This window comes from Musca domestica, unplaced genomic scaffold, assembly GCF_030504385.1.
Source record: "Musca domestica strain aabys unplaced genomic scaffold, Musca_domestica.polishedcontigs.V.1.1 33, whole genome shotgun sequence".
Taxonomy (NCBI): Eukaryota; Metazoa; Arthropoda; class Insecta; order Diptera; family Muscidae; genus Musca; species Musca domestica.
Window position 1 is genome coordinate 1,529,252 of NW_026712312.1, and position 25,652 is coordinate 1,554,903.

At 35.2% G+C, this 25,652-nt stretch overlaps 1 protein-coding gene across 2 annotated transcripts in view; it reads left to right on the plus strand.

Moving 5' to 3' along the window:
• The window catches only part of LOC101900140 (sodium-coupled monocarboxylate transporter 1), a 301,185-nt gene that overhangs the window by 100,136 nt on the left and 175,397 nt on the right, over window positions 1-25,652 (plus strand). For both annotated transcript variants that reach the window (XM_059125300.1, XM_059125301.1), the window contains one exon: window positions 20,719-21,518. The gene's annotated coding sequence lies outside the window, so the exon portion shown is untranslated. The remainder of the gene's footprint in view (window positions 1-20,718; window positions 21,519-25,652) is intronic.

Sequence of the window (25,652 nt, forward strand, 5' to 3'; positions counted from 1 at the left end):
TCTTGCGCCGTAATTTGCAACCAGATATACAGCACGAGATTTTGAATATGTCCATAAATTCTGTTGGTCAGCTTCGGGAAATTTGTCGTAGACGGGAATTTTTCATGCAAGATATCAGTCGAAAACAAGGTTTTGGTGGCAATAGACAAAATAAGTTTGCAAGCAGAGTTACTGAATTAGATTACAATGATGGTACAGATCCAGAGTTGCTGGAATTCGAAGAATTATCTGAAGTTTCATTGGTATGTTGGAACTGTAGAAAATCTGGCCACAGATACCAGGAGTGCTTAGCTGATCGAACAATATTTTGTTATGGTTGTGGTACGCCACAAGTATATAAGCCCAACTGTAGAAAATGCAACAATTCAAAAAACTTGCGTATTCCTGCACTGAAAAGTGCACACAAACCGACAACATGTCAGCAGTCCTCGCAGACGATGTGAAAAATATTCTTTATTCCACTTTTTGTCCAGATACCATTAAAAATCAATCATTTCAGGAAGTGATACACAAAGAACCTTTGAGTGTGTCAAACCAAGACCCAAATCATGTTACAATTTTATCTCGGAGTTCTTCTTCTTCTCAGATAGGTCCTAGACCGATTATTCCTTTTCATGTCAGGTTAAGTAATTATAATAAAATCAGAGAACGTATCTTCAATGAAGACCCTAAAATTACTCGGTCTAATGCGAGAATGCGAAATTTTTGGAAAAATGTTAAATTATTCAGGAAGAATTTTAATATCTCTATATTAGAGCGGCCAGGAGATGTTAGACCTTATGCCGAGGTTCGTCTATTAGGCAAGAGTATGATGGGGTTGTTAGATACTGGAGCTTCTGTGACCTGTTTGGGTTCTCAAGCTGCTATCGACTTTCTGTCCTCTCAAACACCATACAAAAAATTAAATACCAAGGTTAATACGGCTGATGGTAAGCCTCAAAACATAGTTGGAGTTTTCACAACCGAAATAGTTTTTAGAGAGAAAAGTCTGCCTATGACGATTTATATTGTTCCTAGCTTATCTCAGAATTTAATATTGGGTATAGATTTTTGGAGGTTAAACAATCTTCTTCCATCGTCCTTAATAAATAATGTTTCGAGCCTTGGAATGTCCTTTAACATCGATAATCTCTTAGATCAGAAAAATCTGACATTAGAACAAAAATTTCACCTACAAAGCGTCATAGATATATTTCCATCATTTGCGAAAGAGGGCCTGGGAAAAACCAACCTAATATACCACACAATAAATACAGGTGACGCAACACCAATCAAACAAAGGCATTTCCCTGTCTCTCCGGCAATTGAGAAATTAATCTATGAAGAGCTTGATAGAATGCAAGCTATGGGGGTTATAGAAGAATCATCCAGTGCGTGGTCTTCTCCCATTGTTCTACATAGGAAACCAGGGAAGAATCGCCTATGCTTAGATAGCAGAAAACTTAATTCCGTAACAGAAGGGGACGCTTATCCGCTTCCTCACATCGAAGGAATTTTGAGCCGTCTGCCTAAGGCAGAGTACATATCGAGCATTGACCTTAAAGACGCTTTTTGGCAGATACCTCTTGATGATTCGTCGAAAGGTAAGACTGCATTCACGGTTCCTGGGAGACCACTCTACCATTTTAAGGTTATGCCATTCGGCTTATGCAACGCCCCTCAAACGATGTGTAGGTTGATGGATAGAGTAGTACCAGCGTCTCTCAGAACTGAAGTGTTGGTCTACCTGGACGATCTTCTGGTGGTATCTCCTAACTTTGAGAGGCATATCGAAGTGCTCCGGGAATTGGCTAAGTGCCTTCGACAGGCAGGGTTAACGATTAACGTGGGAAAAAGTAAATTTTGTATGAGCGAAGTTCGGTATTTGGGTCATGTAATCGGTAATGGCACCATTCGAACGGATCCTGACAAAATTTCGGCTATCATGGAATTTCCTAAGCCCAGATCTGTCAAACAGGTGCGTCGATTTCTGGGAATGTCAGGTTGGTACCGAAAGTTCATTAGGAACTATGCTGCGCTTTCGAGTCCCTTAACCGACTTGTTAAAAACTAATAGAAGGTTTATTTGGACCGATGAAGCCCAGTTATCCTTTGAAAAATTAAAGTCCATTCTTTGCACAGCCCCTGTTTTGCACAGTCCTGACTTCTCACAGCCGTTCTTCATACACTGTGATGCAAGCAAAACAGGAATAGGAGGAGTTTTGGTGCAAAAGAATGCGGAGGGTGATGAGTTTCCAATCGCATTTATGTCGAAGAAACTAAACCAAGCCCAACGCAACTATAGTGTCACCGAACAAGAGTGCTTGGCAGCAATGCTATGCATTAAAAAATTTAGGGCTTATGTCGAGGGACATGAGTTTACGGTGATAACAGACCACGCTTCTCTTAAATGGCTCATGTCCCAAACCGACTTAAGTTCACGGCTGGCAAGGTGGGCTTTAAAACTTCAGGGATACAGGTTCAAAATAGAGCATAGAAAGGGGTCTCAAAACATAGTTCCTGATGCGCTCTCGCGTACCAACACTGATGATTTGTCGGGGATCTGCTGTTTATCTGGCATTGATAATGAACGTGGAGTATTCGTGGATTTAGCGTGCAGTCATTTTTCTTCGGACGAATACAAGGATCTTTTGAAGAAGGTTGAGAGAAATTTAGATTCGACTCCAGATTTAAAGATTATAGATGGTTATCTCTATAGAAGAACAGAGCATTCTGTAGGAGAACAGGTTACTGACGATATGTCATGGAAGTTATGGATCCCTAAAGCAATGGTACCAGAACTTCTTCAAAAACATCACGATGATCCATTGTCTTCTCACAGTGGTATTAACAAAACATTAGAAAGACTTCGTAGATATTATTACTGGCCAAATCTAGTTTGCGATGTTAAAAATTACATTAACTCGTGTGAAGTATGTAAAAGTACCAAACATCCAAACGTTATCATGAGACCACCTATGGGCGATACAGGTATAACACAGAGATTTTTCCAGCGTCTGTATGTGGACTTTATTGGACCCTACCCGAGGTCCAGGTCAGGAAATATAGGGATTTTTATAGTTTTAGATCATTTTTCTAAATTTTCATTTCTCCGACCAGTAAAAAAATTCACGGCTGATGTTGTAATCAAATACATGGAAGAAGAGTTATTCCACATTTTCGGGGTACCAGAATGTGTCATCTCAGATAATGGGACACAATTTAAAGCAAAAAAGTTTAACGATCTCTTGAATTCCTACAAAATTAGACATATTTATACTGCAGTGCACTCGCCACAGGCGAATGCATCTGAAAGAGTTAACAGATCGGTCATTTCAGCAATCAAGGCTTATGTAAAACCAGACCAAAAAGATTGGGACGAAAAGCTAAGTCACATAGCTTGCGCTTTACGTTCAACTGTCCATAGTGCAATAGGAACTTCTCCTTACTTTATGGCGTTTGGCCAACATATGGTCACAAACGGTTCCACTTACCAAATATTGAGGAACTTGAACCTTTTAGAAGATAGATCAATCAATTTCAATAGATCAGACACATTCGACATCGTTAGGTCAAAAGCGGTAAGGGTAATGCAAAAACAACAACAACGTAATGAAAAACATTATAATCTAAGATCACGACAAGTCTCCTATGAGGTTGGCCAAGAGATATATAGGCGAAACTTCAGTCAAAGTAATTTTGAGAAAGGGTATAATGCGAAACTAGCGCCAACATTTATTAAAAGCAGAGTTCGTCGGAAGCTTGGTAATAGCTATTATGAACTGGAGGACCTTCAAGGTAAATTACTTGGTACATATCATGCGAAAGATTTGAGACAGTAGTGAAAATCTACATGCGGGATCATCCTTGTTGTCCATTTTAATCCCACAAGTCTGATTTTGGCGGGGGGTATTTGTAGTGGCGCATATAGATTTTCAGTTGAAAAATATTAATGTTTTCTTTGGCACCCTCACAACTAGGGATTGGACAGCTCTGGTGAAGCATTGCAGTGTAACGCAATGTTAATTAACATTTAGTTACATATCACTACACATAATTACTAGATCGTACTTTTCGATCCACATGATCGCCTCTTCAACCGTTTGATCTCGTTGTTGTGAGATTCTAGTCTATAGTTTTTTTTTGTTTTGTTTGTTTGCTTTGTTACGTTTCTATTGGTTCATTACATTGATGTAATGCCATTTTTCCCTTAATGCATTCCATTAAATCTATAATGCTGTTCGCGATCGCATGTTGATCTTACTTAGCTGAACCGACTTCGAGATGTGTTATAGCTCAGTGGAAGAGCTTCTGCCTATGGACCGGGAGAACCAGGTTCAAATCCCAGCCCCGACATTATTATTATTTTTTTTGTCTTTTTAATTTTTTTTATTTTCTTAATGGTAATTAAATTCATTTTGAAACATAAAATTTAATTTCAACAAATTATAGCAGATTGAAGTTCACCTTCACTTCTGAATGCTATAATATGCCATAAGGGGAAATGCTATAATTTTTTTTGATGATAGTGGTGAAACTTTCTTTAACCTTTTTTTTTGGTATGTTCTTATTTCATACATTTGTACATGCACAACACCTCAACTGAGTGCTTTTACCATGTCTTTGTGCTAGAAAAGTCGCCATAATTGTTTTTGGAAATTTAAGATAGTATTGGTTATTCAGCCGTTTTTGATTGGTTTTAGCCGAGGATACAAAAGGGGGTAACTGAGGAGACATTTTGATCATTTTATCTTAACCTCGAAGCTGTTCACCTGCAAAGTTATTTGAAAGTTTGAAAAGAAAAGTTTATTTTTTTGCAGTTTTGCAAGTCATAACCAAAAATTTTTAATCAAAAAAAAAAAAACTTTGAAGTTTTCCTAATTGTTTGTAAAACAGCCAGCCAGTTTTCAAGCGTGGTTGTAATTGTTGGTGAAATAATTTTCTTTTGCCTGTTTCCACGATTGTTGGAATAAATTCTTGCCGGAGCAAGGAACTCTAAAAAAAACTTGCAATACTGAAACTTAACTGGTGGCCCAGATACATCTTTTTATTGGATTCTTTGGAGTTCCTGTTTTTTTTACTTGGCAGCAGTACCATATATGCTCCATGTCGTTGTTTTCACTTGGTAAGATCCTCTATAGGAGATGTTTCTCTTTTGCCATAGTTTTAATTTTGTCATTCCTCTTTGGTTTAAGGATTCCCCCTCATTTCCCTGCCTTGATACACCGATGCCGTCCACAAGCTGTTATGTCTGCCAAACTTCTTCAACAACTTTCAGTGTTTAGTGGTTTCGTAGGCTTTAAAGCGATCGGTAGTTTTTTTTTGGAAATCTTATAATTATTAATATTTGAGTGCGGGTATACCAAGTGAAGAAAAAAAAAACCAAAAATTTAAATATTACGCCATATTGGTAGTTTATCCCGTCAAAATTATTATTAATACCCATATATTTTTTATTGGTTGCATTAGTTTTCTAAAAAAAAAGAAAGAAAAAATGTAAAAAAAATCAGAAACATTCGGCATTGAAACGAAAGTGAGTGTTTGTGTGGTTAACCAAATTGAAGGCCAGAGAACAAAATAAGAAAAGTACAGATCAAAGTGAAGATCATTCTCTGTTAAAAGTTCATATGATAAGTGTTTTGTTTGAGAAGAGAGAACAGATCCAACGACTGTTAAATTGGTTAATTTGCGGGAGTTTGCTGTTGTAAATATCAACCAACCCATTCTGGAAGGCCTTTCAACGTGGGAGCTCCGACATATTCAAAGTAAGTTAACTCTCTTTAACTTCCATCAAACCACCATCAACCAACCAATCGATCTATTGTACAGAGAGTAAGCGGGTGAACCGTTATTGCTCTCACGTTCCACAAAATATTTGCATTGATATTTTTAAATTTGCAAATATTTTGCTGATATTATAAAATGATCATAAAAATTTTTAAATGGCTTTAAAATTACTTGTTTTGCAATTAAAATATTTCTAAAGGATACGGATGTTGATGGTTGTTTGAATTTTACTCGCTATGCAAAAAAATGTACAAGTGTTGGATGTGTTAATGTTAAGTATTGGGTTAACAGGCAGCACGCTGTTGCGAACAATTGGCGCTGTTAATTATGTTGTTGAGAGAACATAGTTTGAAAAGCACTGCTTTAATGTATTCTTTGATAATGATTTTCTTTCTTATTTTAAATTAATTTTATTTTGTTTTGCTTTCAATAACGAATCCAACATTGTATATTTATTGAAACCCACTTGCTTTACATATGAATTTATTTTTGGGGAATGATCTTTAAATAATTTAACTTGAAATGAAAATATAAAAAAATCTCCGATTGCAATAATTTGTGCTTGTGTTGATGATGGCTGTAAAAGGTCAATGTACTTAACAGCTGTTCACATGAAGGAAACAGAAACACACAAACATATACAGAACTGATTAAAGATTCTTTTTTTTTTTCAATTTAACATCTAACGTTCAAGCCCGAATTTGGTTTCTGAATTTTGAAATTCTACTTTTTTTGAAAAATTTAAAAATTTTAACTTATGTTTTTCAATAATATAATTTTATAGATATACATTTAGTATAATTTGATACGTAATTATTTAGCTATTTTTAGTTTTTCTGATTTTTTTGTGGAAATTATTAGTAATTGGTCAAGTATTTGATATCGGTGATAAATATGATAGTTTCAAAAATATTGAATTTTAAAATCTTTATAAATTTAGGATTTTCAACATTTATCTGAATTGTTTCTTTTTGAGTAGTTATAATGAATTTTATTTTCAATAAATTTTTGGTATTGTTAACCATGAGCTAAACGAATGTTCTATGTTTAATTTGAAACAGGGGTCAGAAAAGTAACATAGGGTAAACAAATATGGGTTTGCCATATGTGTTAAACAATTTATTTTTGTTTTTTGGATTTTCATGGCAAACAGGATGGGAGGGCTAACCATGCATCTACAGCTAAGCATGGCATTATCAAATTATGAAGGAAATAGACTCCTATTTTCGATATTTTGCTTTGGACTATAGATATCCTTCTTCATATATCTCTTTCCTTCTTGTACTTCTTTCTATCATTTATGCACGCATTATAATTAAATAGACTGGTAGTTGGCATAATTTCTTGATGAATTTAGGCAAGATCCCACCCCAACGACGAGCAATAAGGCTGGTGAACTATGCGTGCCAGGCCATATGATTCATCTGAAAATATCTACAGGAAAATTGTAATCGATTTAACCCATGCATGCTACAGCTGCCATTGCAATTATACAATAAATTTCGTTTGTTGTTTTTTTTTTTCTCACTTTCTTTTCCATTCTGTTTTATTGTGACAGGGTATTGCCACACAACATTTTATTCTTTGCCACAAGTTTATTAAAGAAACGAAAAAAAAATTCAGAAATTGTGATACAGAAGGAATAAAAACAACAAACTTTGAGTGACACTTTTTCTACGATTATTAAAAACCATATGCTACCCAAATAATGTTACGAAGGGGGTTTCTGTAATGGCCATGGGTTTTGGATGTAGACAATTTGTCTTTAACCGCACATCGGAATGTTTTTTTTTTAGTTTTTTGTTTTGGTATGGTCAAAGGAATCACAAATATTAATCATAGTTATGGTTAGATGGAAGAAAAACAGGAAATCTCAAAGTGAATTAAGGGATTAATGGGGCAACACATGTTAGTTTTTTTTTTTTTTTGTAAAGAAAAAGGGTTTTTAAATTTTTTGATGTTAAAATTGAGACATAGGTTTGTAATTCTTTACAAGTTAGGCAATGTCCCTGGGAAAAATCGTCTTATCGTAGAAAAAGTAAAGTAAATATAAAACAAGTAAGCAAAGGCTATAGTCGTGCGGGTCCGACCATGTAATACACTACAACACTACAATATGTTAGAAGCCCCCCTATGTCCAAATCCATTTCGGAAGATTTCGCTTTTGAAATTATATCACGGACCACTGCCAATTCATGCGAGATTTCGTGTCCTTTGGTTTCGATTTGTGGCCTTTATAACGACTGCAAAATCAGGAACATTTTTAGATGTTGGTCCATTTCAATCCATTTTTGAAAAAACATGTCTAGCCCTTCTGAGCCTAACCCTATGCTTGTGAAAATTTGCGTGTGTATCGGACGATAATTGCAATCTGTATATAATTACCCCAACCTGTGTTGTAAGGTGAAAAAATATTACAAAATATACAGTTCAATATTATAAGTCAAATTTTATCGCATGCGATAAAAAATATGGAAAAAAAATATAATGTCACAAAATTCTACAAAATCTATATCAACGTCATTATTGGCATATTTTATGCATTTTTTTAGATTTTATATAATTTTTTATAATTTGCAAAATTTGTTAAAATCGGTTCAGCCATTCTTGAGATATAACCATTCTTGCTAACATCCATTTCCTTTGTATATAGACATTGTATATATTTCGCTATATATGCCCGATATATTTACTATCGGCATCTAAGTAACGGTCAGAATTGGCCTGTTCGTCTATTAGTGACTTTTATTTAACAAAAATGTTATGGTCTATTTTAGCCACTAAATATTGTCCGAAGACCATCAAAATTGGAAAGCTTCTGCCCAGCTCTAAGCTCTAGCCACATGCTAACTTCCGCATCGATTGGTCTATAATTGCGACCTATAGAGTAACTACAAAATCAGGAAATTTTTCAGTTTTGGTCCATTTCAACCCCTAAATATTATGCGAACATCTCCAAAGCAATAGGCTTTTATTCTAGCTCTAGCCCCACCTCCATTCTAAATTTCGTAAAGACCGGGCCATAATTGCGACCTGCAGAGTGATTACAAATTAACATGGACAGGCGGACGGACATCAGCTTGGCGAGATAGGAAGATTCATATATATTTTTTCTTATGTGGTGTTACATAATTTTTGGCCCAATCAAACTTATAATACCCCCAACACATAGTGCTGTGGGTATAAAAATTGGATAAAATTTATTGGAATCATAATTGTATTGAATCTGAATAAAAAAGAAAGGATACGAAATCGAGAAAGAATTTATTTTTGTAAATAGCAATTTTTTGGGAACTTTTACGAATACGCAAACAAATAAAAACGCAGGACGAACTTTGAATTCCCTCAACCATTTAAAAAGAATTTGGAAATTTTCAAAAAAAAAGAAAGAAATTAAAATATCAGTCGGGTTTACTGACACATGTATACCATTGGCCAATGTTCGATTGTTCAAATATATTTTGACTTCTGATATGATTATTAAAATTGTTGAACCTCTATGGAGTAGATTCCGATTATCCAATATTGTCCACTTCGTATCGGACTTAAATAAATATGATATAAATACGGCGAAGTGCCAGGTTCGGACTATATTGGTTGCTTCCTTCACTTTATATGCGATAAAAAATTTTAAAATGTGCGGCCGGGTCGAACTTTTATACCCTCCACCTTAGGGTAAAGAAACATTAGAACCCATTATGACCCACATATTCATGGGAAAATGTGGCAAAAATCATGAAAATACCAAATATCGGAAGATTCCGCCATATAGGGCTATACAGAAACATAAAATGTATCGCCACCGGAACTGGAACCCATTCTCGCCAACAAATACCAATTTTTTAGACAAATCCGTGAAAAAATGTGGCAAAAATCATCCAAATATCGAATATTGGGAGGTATCGTTATATGGGGGTAATACTAAAGCGTGGACCTTTGCGTACAATGTTTCGCCACACGAACACCCATTATGACCTACAAATACCAATTTTCAGATAAATCCGTGAAAAAATGTGCCAAAAATTATCAAAATACCGAAAATTATCAAAGTACCGTTATATGGGGACTATACCAAAAAGTGGACCGATATATCTCATTATACCCTCAGCCATATGGCTACAGAGGGTATATATCATTAGATACGTCCAAAATGTGCCCTATAGAAACAACGGCTTTAGGTCTCTTTGGACCAAATCCGTTTCAGGGCATTTAAAGTCGATCTAGCGATGTCCGTCCGCCTGTCTATCTGACTGGCTGTCTGGTGCGCACTATAACTCTCGAAGGGAGTATCTGATTTGATCCAAACTTGGTACATCGTAATATTATTGTCAAACTTAGATAGAGTTCGGTGACGGCAATATCAAGACGGCAAGAAAATAATTTACCTCGCAGAAATAGAAAAACTTAATCCGATTTTGCTCTAACTTTACAAATCCACCTGACCTAGCTCCAGTGCTTGGTCAGGTGCGAAAATGGACAATATCGGTCCGCTCTATCAAAAAACTCCCCCACAAAAGGGAAAATTAGGAATAATTTTATCTCTTAAAAATGTAAGAGTCCGATTTTTTTCAAATTACACACATCACTATATTTTTATTAATCCAATTATCTGGTGTGAAAATGAAATATATAGGTTGACCCCTTCTGGTACCTCCCCCATAAATTGCCAAAATTTTTAATATTCATTAAGCTTACAAAACACGGAGTTAACATCCAAATCCATTCAGACTTGGCGCATCTCAATATTTCCATCAACACAACGTCTATTATAAAGATGGTAAAGATCGGACCATTCCATCTCGTACGTCCCCCACAAAATCCGAAATAAGCATCCGGTTCTCTTCGCTAGATTTAATGTGAAGATATTTAATGTGAAGATATATAACGTCCACTCCTTCTGGTTACTCCCCCACAAATAGTCAAAATGTGGAATATTCATGAAGCTCATAAAACACGAAATTAACATCCGATTCCATTCAAACATGGCACATGTCAATATTTCCGTAAACATAAGATCTGTTATAAAGATTTTTATTAACTCAAGGTCTGGTGTGAAGATCGGATATATTGGTGCACTCCTTCGGGTATCTCCCCCACAAAGATTCAAAATTTTGAGTATCCATGAAGCTCATAAAACGCCCGATTCCATTTATCTCAATATTTTCATCAACATCTCAATATTCTCATCAACAGAAAATCTGTTATAAAGATGGTAGAGATCGCACCATTCCTTTTAATTTTTTTCTTTCTGGTACCTCCCCCAAATTGGGCTCATGATGTTGAACAACAAAACACTCAAAGAAACTCTTCAAATTTCACATACCCAAATATTTTTGCTAACGCAGGATCTGTTGTGAAGATGATATACATCTGCCAATCCCTTCTGGGATGATCGTGTTTACTTGTCAAAGAGGTCAGCTGAAAATGTGCACATTCGGTTTGCCACCAGAACTCAAGCGCCCACCATGGTGATGGTGTGGGACGCCATAACAGCCGATGATCGCCCTCCGCTCGTATTAATCGTCCGTGGCATCAGAATAAATGCCGAATATTATCGCGAAAATATTCTGGAGGGCAAAAATTTTAGCCTCAGACCTTGGACATTTCAACAAGACTCAGCACCATCGCATTCAGCACGCGCCACCCAGAAATGTTTACAAAATGAGGTTCCTCGCTTAATTTCCGGTGCACAATGACCACCAAAATATCCGGATACCAATCCGTTGTCAGGAGTATTTTAAAAAGCAAGGTTGGCACTATAAAATACCAAAGTGTCCTTCACCTCAAGCAAGCGCTTCGCCGGGAATGTGCCAAAATACCGCAGAGTAATATTCGGGCAGCGTGTGACGGTTTCATTGGCCGTTTAAAGGCCATAATTCGTGCCAAAGGTGACAAATTCGAACAAATCTAAACTTATTCTAAAATTTGATGCTATTTCCGACATTTTTTGCTTTCATTGAATAAAATTAAAACAAAAAGTTAAAAATATGGTGTTTGACTTTGTTGCAGTTTCTTTTATCTCAACCTGTAGTTGTTATTAAATAGTGTTTTGCCGGATCGAAACAGAATTTTTATTATCTATATAAACTATTAAAATTAAATCCATATTTGAAGGCCTATTTCTGGTTTCAAAACAATTTTTATAAACAACAAATATCCGCTAACCATAAATATATATCAAAAAACTAATTAAACACAGTGTGCCTAGAAACCGCTGGGGGTCTCTTAGAAACCCAATAGCAATCAAATAAATGGCCGCGAAAAAAATGTGTGTAGTATTAAAAAAAAAACATTCGATTATTGTTTGCTTTAAAAAAAGCGAAAAACAAAACAACAGGGTTGCCATTTATGTTTCAGTCTGTGAGATTGATATTAAAATAGAATCTCAACCCACTACTCATGGACTGGAGGTTTTTTTTCACTTTTTTATACAAATAAATATCGAATGTTTTTAAACACAACACACATTTTCTTCATGGCCACTTATTTTTCCATATTCTTAAAAATCTAGAATATCGGTGCAAGGCTTTATTGCTTGAATTCAGCATGTAAAACAGCATATTTTTAACAGTAGTTATTATGGCATTAGTCACTTCAATACTCTTTTTTTAAATTTCAAACCTTCTCCTAGAATAAAAAATAATACATTTTTGTCAATGAAAAAATATTTAATTTCCCCCTAATATTTGCATTTGAATCCGAAACGTTAACCCTGCCTTTGAATTTAAACATTTGTTTTTAAGTTTTTAATAATACATTTGAAATATGACGCTTAGTAAATAATAACAACATAAACACGTGTATCCCCAGGGGATTACTAATTATAGGAAATATTTATTTGATTAAAGAACATAATAAATTTTCCAATTAATTTGGAAAACAAATATTAGAAATGAATAAACATAAATGTATTTCCTTGTGTGTTTGGGGGATACCCCTCCATCGGATGTTGCATTTAGATTTTCGATATTTGAAAAATAACTTTTCTAAGCGTGTTTCGAAAATTCCAAGAAAATACAATTAATAATGCAGTTAGCCATAAATAAACATTTATACGGAAACAGAAAATTTGAGACAGAACCCAAAGTAGAATTGATTTAATAACCTATCCAAATACTATTAAAAAGATTCTAAAAAAAGAACATTATTATGACTTAAAGGTGGGAGTACATAAAGCGCTCATGTGGCTGCCTTAAGTCGTCGGCTGGCTTCTTCGTTAAGGAGCAAAGCAATTTTAGGCTGACTTAGTTCAATTTTGGCCCTAGGTTCCTTTTTTCATTTCCGAAGAAGCCAGCCGATGACTTAAGCCAGCCAAACAAGCGATTTATGTATTCCCACCTTAAGATCTGATTCATGATGCGAAATGATGTTAAATTCGGTCGGGCCGAACTTTGAATACCCTCCACCTTTTGGAAAAAATTTGGAGATTTTCAAAAAAAAAAATAAATAAAAATTCTGTTAAAATCTTAAAAATACCGAATATAGGAGGTCGCCGCCGTTATTTTGGAGTCTATACGAAGACGTCGACTTGTATAGGCAACTTTTTGTCATAGGCCATTACAATATTCAAATACGAAACTTGAAAAAATCCAGTGAATATTGTAGCTAAAATAATCAAAATACGGAATATAGGGAGGTACCGTTTTATGGGGGCTATGTGAAAAATGTACCTGCATAGTAATTTGCTGTCACTGACTGTAGTACCCATTACGAACTTCAACTACAAAATTTGAAACGATTCATATGAAAAACGTGGCTAAATTAATCAAAATATCGAATATCGGTAGGTACTTTTATATAAGGCCTATACGAAGACGTGGACCTGCACAATTTTCTGTCATAGGCTGACGTATCCATTACGAAATTCAAAAGGTAATTTTGAAACAATTCTGTTGCTAAAATCGTCAAAATACCGAATATAGGGAGGTGCCGTTATATGGAGGCTAAACGAAGACCTCGACCTACATAGACAATTTTCTGTCCTAGGGAGTAGCACCTATTACGAACTTAAAATATAAATTTTGGAACGATTCCGTTAAATAATATAGCCATAATCATCAAAATACCGAATATCGGGAGGTACCGTTATATGGTACCTATTCGAAGACGTGGACCTACACAGGCTGTAGTACCCATTACGAACTTCAACTACGAAATTTGAAACGATTTCGGTAAATAATGTCGCTAGAATCATTAAAATGCCAAATCTAGGGAGTTACTGTTATTTGGGGGCTTTACGACATCGTGAACCTATACAGGCTGAGATAAAAAGCTGCTACAAAGTCAAACGCCATAATTTTTATATTTTTTTAAAATTTTATTGAATGAAAGCTAAAAATATCGGAAATAGCATCAAATTTTAGAATAAGTTTAGATTTGTTCGAATTGGACACCTCTGGCACGAATTATGGCCTTCAAACGGCCAATGAAACCGTCACACGCTGCCCGAATGTTTCTCTGCGGTATTTTGGTCCGTACCCGGCGAAGCGCTTGCTTGAGGTGATCGACACTTTGGTAGTTTTTAGTGCAAACTATGCTTTCCAAAATACTCCAGACACAATAGTCCAATGGATTGGTAACCGGAGATTTTGGTGACCGTTATGCGCTGGAAATGAAGCGAGGAACCTCATTTTGTAACCATCCTTGTACGATGGTGCTGAATCCTGTTGAAATGTCGAAGGTCTGCGGCCAAAATATTTGCGTGCCCAAGGCTTTAATACATCCTCTAGAATATTTTCGCGATAATATTCCGCATTTATTCTGATGTCACGGTCGATTAATAGAGCGGAGAGCGACCATCGGCTGTTATGGCGGCCCACACCATGGCCGGCACTTGAGTTCTGGTGGCCAACCAAAGGTGCACATTTTCAGCTGACCTCTTTGGCAAGTGAATACGATCATTTTGTTTGCTTACAAACTGCGGAAAACGAATGTTTTCTCATCGGAGACGGAGAAAATCAAATGGAATTTAAATGGCTTTACCCCGAGCTCCTTTTTCAATATTTTCCGAATGGAATATTGCGATATGTTCAGTTCACGAGTCATTTTTCGGTCACTGCAACGCGGGTTTCGATCAAGTCGCTTCTTAACTTTTCTAACGATTTCTGCTGATGTTGCTGTTTTCTTCCATCCACTTCCTTGACGACGGGAATGACTTTTTTTGGAAAATTCTCACCAAAATGCTTTTGTTCACGTATAAACAGTATAATGAGCTATCACTGGAATAATTTTAACAGCTGTCGGACAGGTGGCTTAGAAATGACAGCAGTCTAAAGTTGGTTGCAGTTTTTTCATCTCACACTGCATATACTTTGTTAGGTCTAAAACTATTATTCCGATGAGTTACAAACAGAATGACGAACTTTATGTACCCTGAATGTATGGTGGAGGGTATAAAAATAGTTGACTACTACAAGGATTTTATTAAGTGTTCCTATGGGAGCAAAATTAGACACCTTTCTAACTTGACCGGTACCATACAATATGAATGGAATCGACTAGATATATAGCATCCAAAATATTCATTTTTTTATTTTTTTTAATTAATTAATTAATTATTATTATTATTGTTATTATTATTATTATTATTTTTTTTTTTTTTTTTTTGAAAATTTTAGTTTATCTAAAAGCTAAGTCCTATTTCAAAACATCCATATATTTCAAACATTCCTGTTTTAATCTAATTTCTCTCAGAATATTCATAGCCCTGTCACAACAATTGACATTTTAGAATATTTTGCAGATAAAATACACATTTTTCCCCTACGAATTTATTCATTGCCATGACTTTGCTTTAACTATTGCTTCGTGTTTGCTCATCGATGGTTGGCAAAGTGTTTGTTTTTTTTAGATAAACAAATCTGAAAAAAAGTCAAACAACAATGCAATATTATCAAAGCAAAACAATAGTTGAAACTGAAAAAGCAATTAGTCAACGAGGAAACAGTGTGCATCTCACTTAAAATAACATTATGACAACTTCCAATGTAATGTGGCTGGCTGGTCGTCGACTGCATTTCTCAGTGATAGCTTGGGAGCAGTTTAGTCTGTTTGATAAATGTTTGAAAATGACATTTGAAAACAGTCATCAACGAACTAAGGGTTAAACGATGTGAGGTACCAGATATAGTCGACCGAAGTCTTCTATTTTCACACATCATCTGATACAGATAAAAATATTGGTATGGGCCAAATTACAAGAAAATCGAACGTTTGAAGAGATTTGGATGCTTATTGCGTGTTTGTTTTTCAAATTTTGAACTCTATGTGGGGAGGTCTCAGATGAAATGGTCCGACCTCTACCATCTTTATAACAGATCTTGTGTTGATCGAAATATTGAGATATGCCAAGTCTGAATGGAATCGGATATTCATGGATATTCAAAATTTTAACACCAGAAGATACTAGAATGGGTGGACCTATATGTATATATATCCCATCTTCACAGCAGATCTTGTGTTAGTACAAATAATGGGATATGTGAAATGTGAAGAGGACGGGATGCTTATTTCGGATTTTGGTTATTCAAAACTTTGGCTGTTTATGGGGAAGGTACCACAAGGAATGGTCCGATATGTACCTTCTTTGTAACAGAATGCAATCGGATGTTAATTTCGTGTTTTATAAGCTTCATGGATATTCAAAATTGTGACCCTTTGTGGGGATGGTACCAGAAGGAGTGAACATATTTATTCCCTACTCCTACCAGAGTTATAATTATTCAAAATTATTACCATTTGTGGGGATGGACCGATATTGTCCATTTTCACACCTGACCTAGCACTAATGGAAATATTAGGATTTGCAGAGTTGGAGCAAAAGCAATGAATTATTTCCATTGAAAATGTTGATATTGATGTACCAGAAAATGTTGAGGGATTTTCCAGAAGGAGTAGACCGGAGTAGATATTACAAAGTACCATGTTTGGATTAAATCTGATACTCCCTTCAAGAGTTTTCGCGCACCATCCAGTCAGACAGACAGACGGATGGATATCGCTAGATCGACTTCAAGTGTCCTAAAACGGTTTTTGTCTAAAGAGACCTAGGCTCCAAAACAGTTATTTCAATGTGGCATGTTTTGGCCGTATCAAATGATATATACCCTAGGACTGAGTACCATTGCACTCAGCACGCTCCATCCAAGAATAGTTACAGAATGAGGTTCCTCTCTTCATTTCCGTTGGACTTTTGTGTCTGGAGTATTTTTGAAAGCAAGGTTGGCACTAAAAAATACCAAAGTCGCGATCACCTCAAACAAGCGCTTCGCCGGGAATGGGCCAAAATACCGCACAGCAACATTCGGGCAGCGTGTAACGGTTTCATTGGCCGTTGGAAGGCCATAATTCGTGTCAAAGGTGGCCAATTCGAACAAATCTAATTATAAAATTTGATGCTATTTCCGATATTTTTGTGCTTTCTTTCAATAAAATTAAAAATAAAATAAAATTATGCCTTTTTTTGCATTTGCAATTTTTGATCTCACCCTGTATTGAGCATAGAAACCAATATGTCAAATTGGGTTCTTCCATATACACTGGTGGCCAAAACTAAAGCAACTAAAATCATAAAGACAATAAATGTCCTGTAACTTTTACAAAAATAAACAAATCGTAATTATTTTTCCAGTTTTAAATGAGAGGTTTAATTCACTTTTAAGAAACTAAAAATAAAAATACAAAAATAATTTGTAACGAAAAATAATATGTGGAAAACTAAAGTTACCCAATTTTTGCTTGGTCAAAACTAAAGCAACTTTTGATTTTTTATTTTAAAATAATTAAAGTTTGGCTAGTAGTCGATAGCATAACCATTATTTTTGATAGCAGCTGCACACCTACGAGACATTTAATCTATAACACGTTCAATTTGATCCTTGGGCACGCTTTCCCAGGCACCCCGAATTCTTTAGAAAATGTTGTGCTTATTTATTTCCGGATCTCGCTTGATCTTCCTATCTACGTTACTCCAAAGGTTTTCTATGGAGTTTAGGTCAGGTGATTGTGCCGGCCATGACAAAACATAAATTTTTGACTCCCGCAACCAATATTTGACAAGTTTTGATGCAAGTTTGGGATCATTGAATATTTTACTACTTACTAAGGGAACAACGTGATGTCCAACACATCTTTGTAAACAAACCGATCCATAACTTCCTTTATTTCATGGATAGGCCCAAGTCCATAGAAAGAAAAACAGCGCCACACCATTTTTGACCCTCCCTCATGCTTCACTGTACCTTTGCAACACTGCGGCTTGAGTCCTTCATTTTTTGGTCTTCTCACCGTAAAATTTTTCACGTCTGAGCCTTTAATATTAAACGTAGACTCATCCAAGAAATAACGTTTTTATTGAGCTTGATTCCACTTAATATTACCGTTTCCGAAAGCCTTTTTGATTTTTTCAGATGTAAATGGTTTTTTGATGTCTTACGGACATGCAGACCAGCTGCCACTACTCGTCTACGCACTGATCTCGAGCTTATATCCAATGATTGCTCTCTCACCAATCCAATTGAACTCTTAAATAGTTGTTTTTTATTTCTCTCACAATTTATGGATCAGTACGGGCTGAAGTTTTTCAAGGCCTTCATCCGTTATAGACTGTTACTACTGATCCAGTTTCATGAAACCGACTTAGTGCACAGACATAATTATGAAATCACATAAATATTTATGAAATATTTCTCGGAAATCATTTTCTGTGATATGTTGTTTTGATAATCACTGATAATTTGCTGTTTTATTCAGGTACAGTATTTGCTTCTAGCCATTTTTAAATTTTTTTGGTAGTACTTAAAAAACGAAAAGAAAAACACATACTGTTGTAAAAAACTTCTCAAAAAGGATTTATGACAAGCGAAATTGTCGAAGGAAGCAAAAAGCGATAAATATCACAGTAAAAACCACTGAAATTGCAGCGTTATATGAATGTACAACAGAGTTGCTTTTGTTTTGTCCAAGCCAAAATCGGGTTAATTGACTTTACCAAACATAATTTTTTATATAAAAATGAATTTTGGTTTTATGTTTTAGGTTTTTAAAAAGTGAATAAAGTACCTAATTTAAAACAAGAAAAACTTTCTCATTTTCGTAATTTTTGAAAAAGTTACAGGGCATTCATTCTCCTTGTAATTTCAGTTGCTTTAGTTTTGGCCACCAGTGTATATATATATATATATATATATATATGTTTCATCCGATTTGGTGTTTAAATCTCCAACTTTAGGAATATGCACTCTACCATAGTCATATTTTGTACCAGATATCTCATAGAGCTTAGAAATGCCCAATATAAACCTTTCTTTTATGAGAGCTCTTCTAAATATGCATAGTGGTGTAGGGTATCATATAGTCGGCCCCGCCCGACTTTTGAGCTTTCTTTACTGGTATAAATTTGTTATATGAAGCTCTAGTAAAAATGTATGTAAAGGGGTAGGTGTTGGGTATGATAAAGTCAGCCCGCTCGACTTTTAAACCTTCTTTACAGTTTTTTTTTGTTTTGCCAAAAATTCATTGAAAAATATCTTTTAAAAATCCACTGTGGAAAAATCATTTTTCGAAAATCCTGAAGAAAGTTCCTCGAAAAAATCCTTTTTTAAGGAGGTACTTTATCAAGTCCTCCGATTTTTGAAGAGGAGAACCTTCTAAGTTTATTTGAATTAACTCAATTTTAGTAAAAGCTCTTGGAATTTCTTTACATAGGTAGGTATTTGCACCATGGTTACGGAAAAGCATTTTTTCGTGGAGGTCGGACCCGGTTGCGGATATTTGATTCGAAAGTACTGGTCCAAGGCCCGGATCTATTAAAATTATAGTATAATTTTAAAGTTAATGAAAATACCTATCCAACTAGTGATACAACTCCCAAGCAGATTTGAATCATTTAAAACGGTTCGGTTTAATAATTTAAAATTTTTGGACCCAGATTTTTTTTTTTTTTTTTTCAAAAAATCCCCCAAAATTCGTAAAAGGCCCCATTTTTGGAATCCACAAAATTTGTGCCAATATTATGGTTGATACCATAACCTTTGCTACAATATATGTTAATATCTTCCTTTGATCCAGAGATATGGGTTTTTGAACCAGTTGTAAAAACCTTACCTATTTTAACCAAGCCGGTGAAAAAATACGGCTCATTCGGAAGTTTTGAAAGTGTTTGCCCTTTATTTTCGGGTTTCATCAAATTTCTTTAGGTATATTCAGATGTGTGAAGTTTTGTTATATGCGGAACCTGTGATGAGGGTTGTGAATGTCAACCACTTCGAATCTCTGTGAGAAATGAACCTAAGGAAAGGAGATAATATTTTTTATTTCACAATGAAATTTCATAGTTTTCAGATGACTGAGGCAATAATCACGGAACAAACTAGATTAAGTAAATTCAGAACTTTTTCTAGGATTTAGTTTATCGAAATGATAATTTCAAGTTTCAAATTAACCTTCGTTTCTTAAAAACCCTAAAAAATTAATAAGAATTAAATAAAAAATAATTACTTTATCTTCGCTTTGTTTTAAATGTTTACAGTTACTCGAAGCAATCAGTTTCGAAGAAATTGTTTGACGAAATAAATGCTGCCGCCGTCGAAGTCAAACATCTGTTCGGCTGTGCCAACACAAATATTTAACCAATTTATTTTACTCAAACACACACACACACACACATAATGTGTCGGTGTGTCTGTCAGTCAGTTTGACTTGGCAATGCAGGCCGTTTCGAACACACGATTTGCATACATTATTTCATTCAGCTGTAGTTCTGTTTGATTTATTTGTGGGAAATTATCATTTTTAACTATTTGTAAATATTTGTTCGGCTGTTTTTTTTTTTCAAATCCCCAACAACAAAAACAATAACGAGTAAATGAATGAATAAACAAACAAATTGCAATTCATTACTAAACGACAATCGTTTTGTTCTAATCATTTTTCATATTTTTTTTCCTCTTTGCAGGAGCAGCAGAACCAGAAGCTCTTTGACAAACACCAAAGTGTATGAAAAAAAAAATTCAAATTAAAAAGAAAAGGAAAAGTACCCATTCGCACACACATTCACACACACGCCACCCGGCAATTAATTAATTTGCTCAGCGTGTAGAGTGGCTCGGTCGGCTTAAAGTGACGTTTGCCGCTGCCTGTTCCGCGAACAACACACATGTGGGGTTCATTATGATTCTATTAACTTGATAAACAGTTAAGACAATCCCGCATTATAAATGACAAACTCTTTGCCGCCGGACGCCGACATCATCGAAGTTCACCGGAACTGCGGGATAAACACATGTTAGCAACGCAACCAGATCCGCCGCCATAATAACATTTATAAACCCAAAACAGACATTTAACCAGGCCGGTGAAATAAGCCAACCAGCCAGACAGCCCTTATCCACTCATCAGCCACCAACCAACCAAGCAACGAACCAGCCACCAGGCAGTAATAACAAATCTAATGAGTGCGCCGGTACCCAGCTAAAGCTGTTCGTGTGTTTGTGCCAACGCGTTGTCAGTCGACAACAAGAAGAGTGTGAATAAAAAAATAACAAAAAAAACAATCAATTATTCTGACAAAAGGCGGCTTCTAGAGGCGTTGAAAGCATCTACGCCACAATTTCAAAAAAAAATTAACATAAATTAATTAATTACCATCGACACAGCCTCCTATAGCCTCAGCTACATAGCTTCCCTGGATACAAACAGTTCCTGTTTGTTCCTCCCCTCCATTAACCGTTAGAAGGAATTGTAATTATAATAAAGGTGAGTACAACAAGATAATTCCATGTTGAGTGTTTAAGGACATTATGAAGAGTAGTAGTGCCTAATTACTGTTATGACCACCATGAGATGTTTGGGGATAGAGGTGTGTGTAACTTGTGCGTGGGTTATATGGAAATTCGCCTAAATATCACGATTATGAGTTCATTTAATATTAAAAAAAAGTTATATAGAAAATGTATTTATGATCAAGGACTTGATACCAGTCAGATGTTTTCATAATTCTTTATATAATATTCCGCCTATTATATAAAAAAATGAGAGGCAATGCGGAATGATGCCAAAAGCTCAAAAATAACCTTTGGCAATGAAGTAATGACAATTGTTTTTTTTTTTTTCGAATTAAAAATTTATTTTATTTCTTATTTGTTTTAATCAAATTTTGAAAATTCAGAACCCTTAAAACTGATTTTAAGACAAGTATAACTGACGTATGGATTCTGTACTCAAACAGAAAATTTTGCTAAAATTTTCCTGCAAATACAAATTCGTACGAAAAGCGATATCAAACTCTGCTACCAGGATTAAATAAAACAATTTAAGAAGCCTCAGTCAATGTTCGATTAATTAAATATATTTTCACTTCTGTTATGATTATTCATATTGTCGACCCTCTATGAAATAGGTTCCGAAGGTATGTGCCAATATTGTCTTTTTCGTATCGGACCTAAATAAATGTGATATACATTTTTGGTTCGGTTTGATTTCTTCCTTCCCTTTATATGAGATATGCGAAAATATAGTCAGATATAGTCAGACCGAAGTATTCCAAGTTCATACTTCATTGTGTGAACCTGTGTGGGTGAGGTATCACAAGGGGTTGGCAGATATACATTATCTTCGCAAGAGATCTTGTGTTAACAAATATGCTTTTATGTATGAAATTTAAACGCCATGTAGGGGGAGGTACCAAAAGAAATTTTCCCATATCCACCATATTTAAACAGATCCTGTGTTGACGTACCAAGTCTGAATGGAATCGGACGTTGATTTCGCGTTTTATGAGCTTCATTGATATTCAAACTTTTGACCCTTTGTAGGGGAAGATACCAAAAGGAGTGGATCGATATCAAAATTCACAGCAGATCTTGAGTTGGTAGAAATAATCGGATGTGTGAAATTTTGAAGACAATCGGACTCTTACATCACGTTTTATATGAGTTATAATTATTCAAAATTTTGACCCTTTGTGGGAGAGAAACTTGATGGAGGGAACCAATATTATTCATATTCGCACCTGACCTAGTACTAATGCAAATATTAAAATTTGCAAAGTTAGAGCAAAATCGGATTATCTTCGCTCTTTCTATGCAGTATTTTTTTATTTTTTGAAAATTTTGGGCGTTTGTGGGGGAGGTACCAGAAGGTGTGGACCGAACTCAATCTAAGTTTGACAATAATATTACGATGTGTACAAATTTTGCATCACTTCAAATAATAGTGCGCACCAACCAGATAGCCAGACGGACACCGCCACATCGACTCCAAATGTTCTGAAACGGATCTGGGACCTAGGACCCAACACCGTTATTTTAATGAGGCACGTTTTGGACGTATCAAATGATACATATCCTCTGTAGCCATGTAAAAACTATTTAGTACTTTTCTTGCGGTTCCGAAACCACCTTTTTATCACAAACCTACCACAAATAGAGATCTGAATATCAAATTTCGCAATTCCAGCTCTATATTTTCAGTCAATACCCAATTTAGTACCATTTAGTACTTTTCGAACACTTATAGAACCCAACATTGGCATTTATGTCACATTTCAGAATTCCAGCTTTTACTTTCACCCAATACCAAATTTAGTACTTTTCGTACAAATATAGGACACATCTCAAAACCCACCTCCAACTATTAACCTCAGATATCATCTGTAGTCTAAATATTCAATTTCAGAATTTTATCCCTCAATATCCCCAATATAGTACCATTCTGTACTTTTACATATGAACATCGACGCTAATATCAAATTTCAGATTTCAAGCACCATCTGTTCACCCAATACCAAATTATAACAAATATACCTCTTTATCAAAACGTTGCCACAAACAGAGTCTTCAAAACCAAATATCGAGATTCCAGCTTTAACCCTACAGCCAAAACCCAACATTGGTTCTTTTCGAAGAATTATAGTACGCGTTTCTATAACAACCTCCATATCCTAACCACACCCAGCTTCAGTGACATCTATATCTCATTTCAGGGTTTAAGCTCTATTCCTTCACTCAACGTCATCAGAACGGATTTTCCAAAGTTACTACATAACCCTTATCCTACACTTTCACAATAATCCCAATTCCAAATTTCAGCATTCCATCTCTATCTGTTCACTCACCATTTAGTGCATATAAGTACAAATTTCCGAATCTACCTACATAATACGGTTTAAAAAATGCTAAAGAAATCTTGTTTGCAAATTGGTTTTAGTACCATTTAGTACTTTTCGTGTAAATAAGAAAATATTTCGTAAACTACCTCCATAACGCAATCCCATGCTTCGATAGAATACTTTATTTCAATTTCAGAATTCCTGCTTCATTCGTTCACCCTAAACAAAACTGTTCCACATTTAGTACCACTTAGTTGCACACTTAGTTCCCATTTCCAAAAACACCTTCATGTATCAAACATACATTCCAACTTTGATTCTCATACCAAATGACAAGTTCTTAGCTTTATCCGTTCACATAATAATACCAATTGGCACCATTTTAGAACTTTTTCGAATTTTCAAAAACCCTTTCATATCTATCTATCCGACAATCAATTAGTGACGCTACTTCTCAGAATTCTAGCTCATTCCATTTGTCCAACACAAAGTATTTAAATTTTTTAATTTTATAGTACATTTTAGTACTTTTCCTACCCTTTTAGTCCTTTTTATACCATCCACCATACTTTGTCATTCCGTTTGTAACTCCTCGAAATACTTATGTCAGACCCAACAAAGTATGTATATTCTTGATCAGCGATCTCCGTCTGTCTGCCCCCATATAACGGTACCTCCCTACATTCGGTATTTTGATGATTTTAGCGTCATTGTTCACCGGAATTGTTTCAAATATGGTATCTGAAGTTCGAAATGGACACTACAGCCTATATGCAGGTTCACGTCTTCGTATAACCCCTATATAAAGGTACCTCCCGATATTCGGTATTTTGATGATTTTAGCGACATTATTTACCGGAACTATTTCAAATTTGGTATTTTAAGTTCGTAATGGATGCTAGAGCCTACGACATAAAATTGTCGGTACAATTCCACGTCTTCGTATAGCCCCCATATTACGGTACACCACCCCCCCCCCACGATATTCGGTATTTTGATGATTTTAGCGACATTATTTACCGGAACTATTTCAAATTTCGCATTTGAAGTTCGTAATGGATATTACAGCCTATGACAGAAAATTGCCTGTGCAGATCCACGATTTATAACCACCATGGTACCTCTCTATATTCGGAATTTTGATGATTTTAGCTACATTATAAACATATATTGAATAATGTAATAGCTTGTGACAAAAGTTGCCTATGCAGGTCCACTTCATCGTATAGACCCTAATATACGGCTACATTAGGTATTTTCAAGATTTTAACAGAATTTTTAACGGATTTTATTTTTTTGAAAATTGTTAAATTTGTACCAAATGGTGGAGGGTATTCAAAGTTCGGCCCAGCCGAACTTACAGCTTTTTTACTTGTTTTAATTTAAAAACATTCATTGAGTATTTTAAATAAACAATTGTGTTTTGACAGCAAAAAAGGGTGAGTAGCTGGCATTACCGCGTCACCATATAAATTCTCCATAATTATACCATTATCAAAATGGATGACGATAAATCCGTTTTCAATGAAATTCCACTTTCATGATAAATTACAGAATATGCAAGGTTAGACATTATTTTTAATTGTGGTTACCCTGTACCATGGGTTTATGGTAACATGAGTGACATTTAAATACTGAATATCTTTGTGAGTTAAAAATTACGGGTCATTCGTTAAAAAGTTCGTTCGCATATTCTAAACCATAAAATTCCGTAATATTTGACTTCATTTTCTTGGCTTTTATGACATTCTTATAATATTTCACACCTTTGTAAATCATAA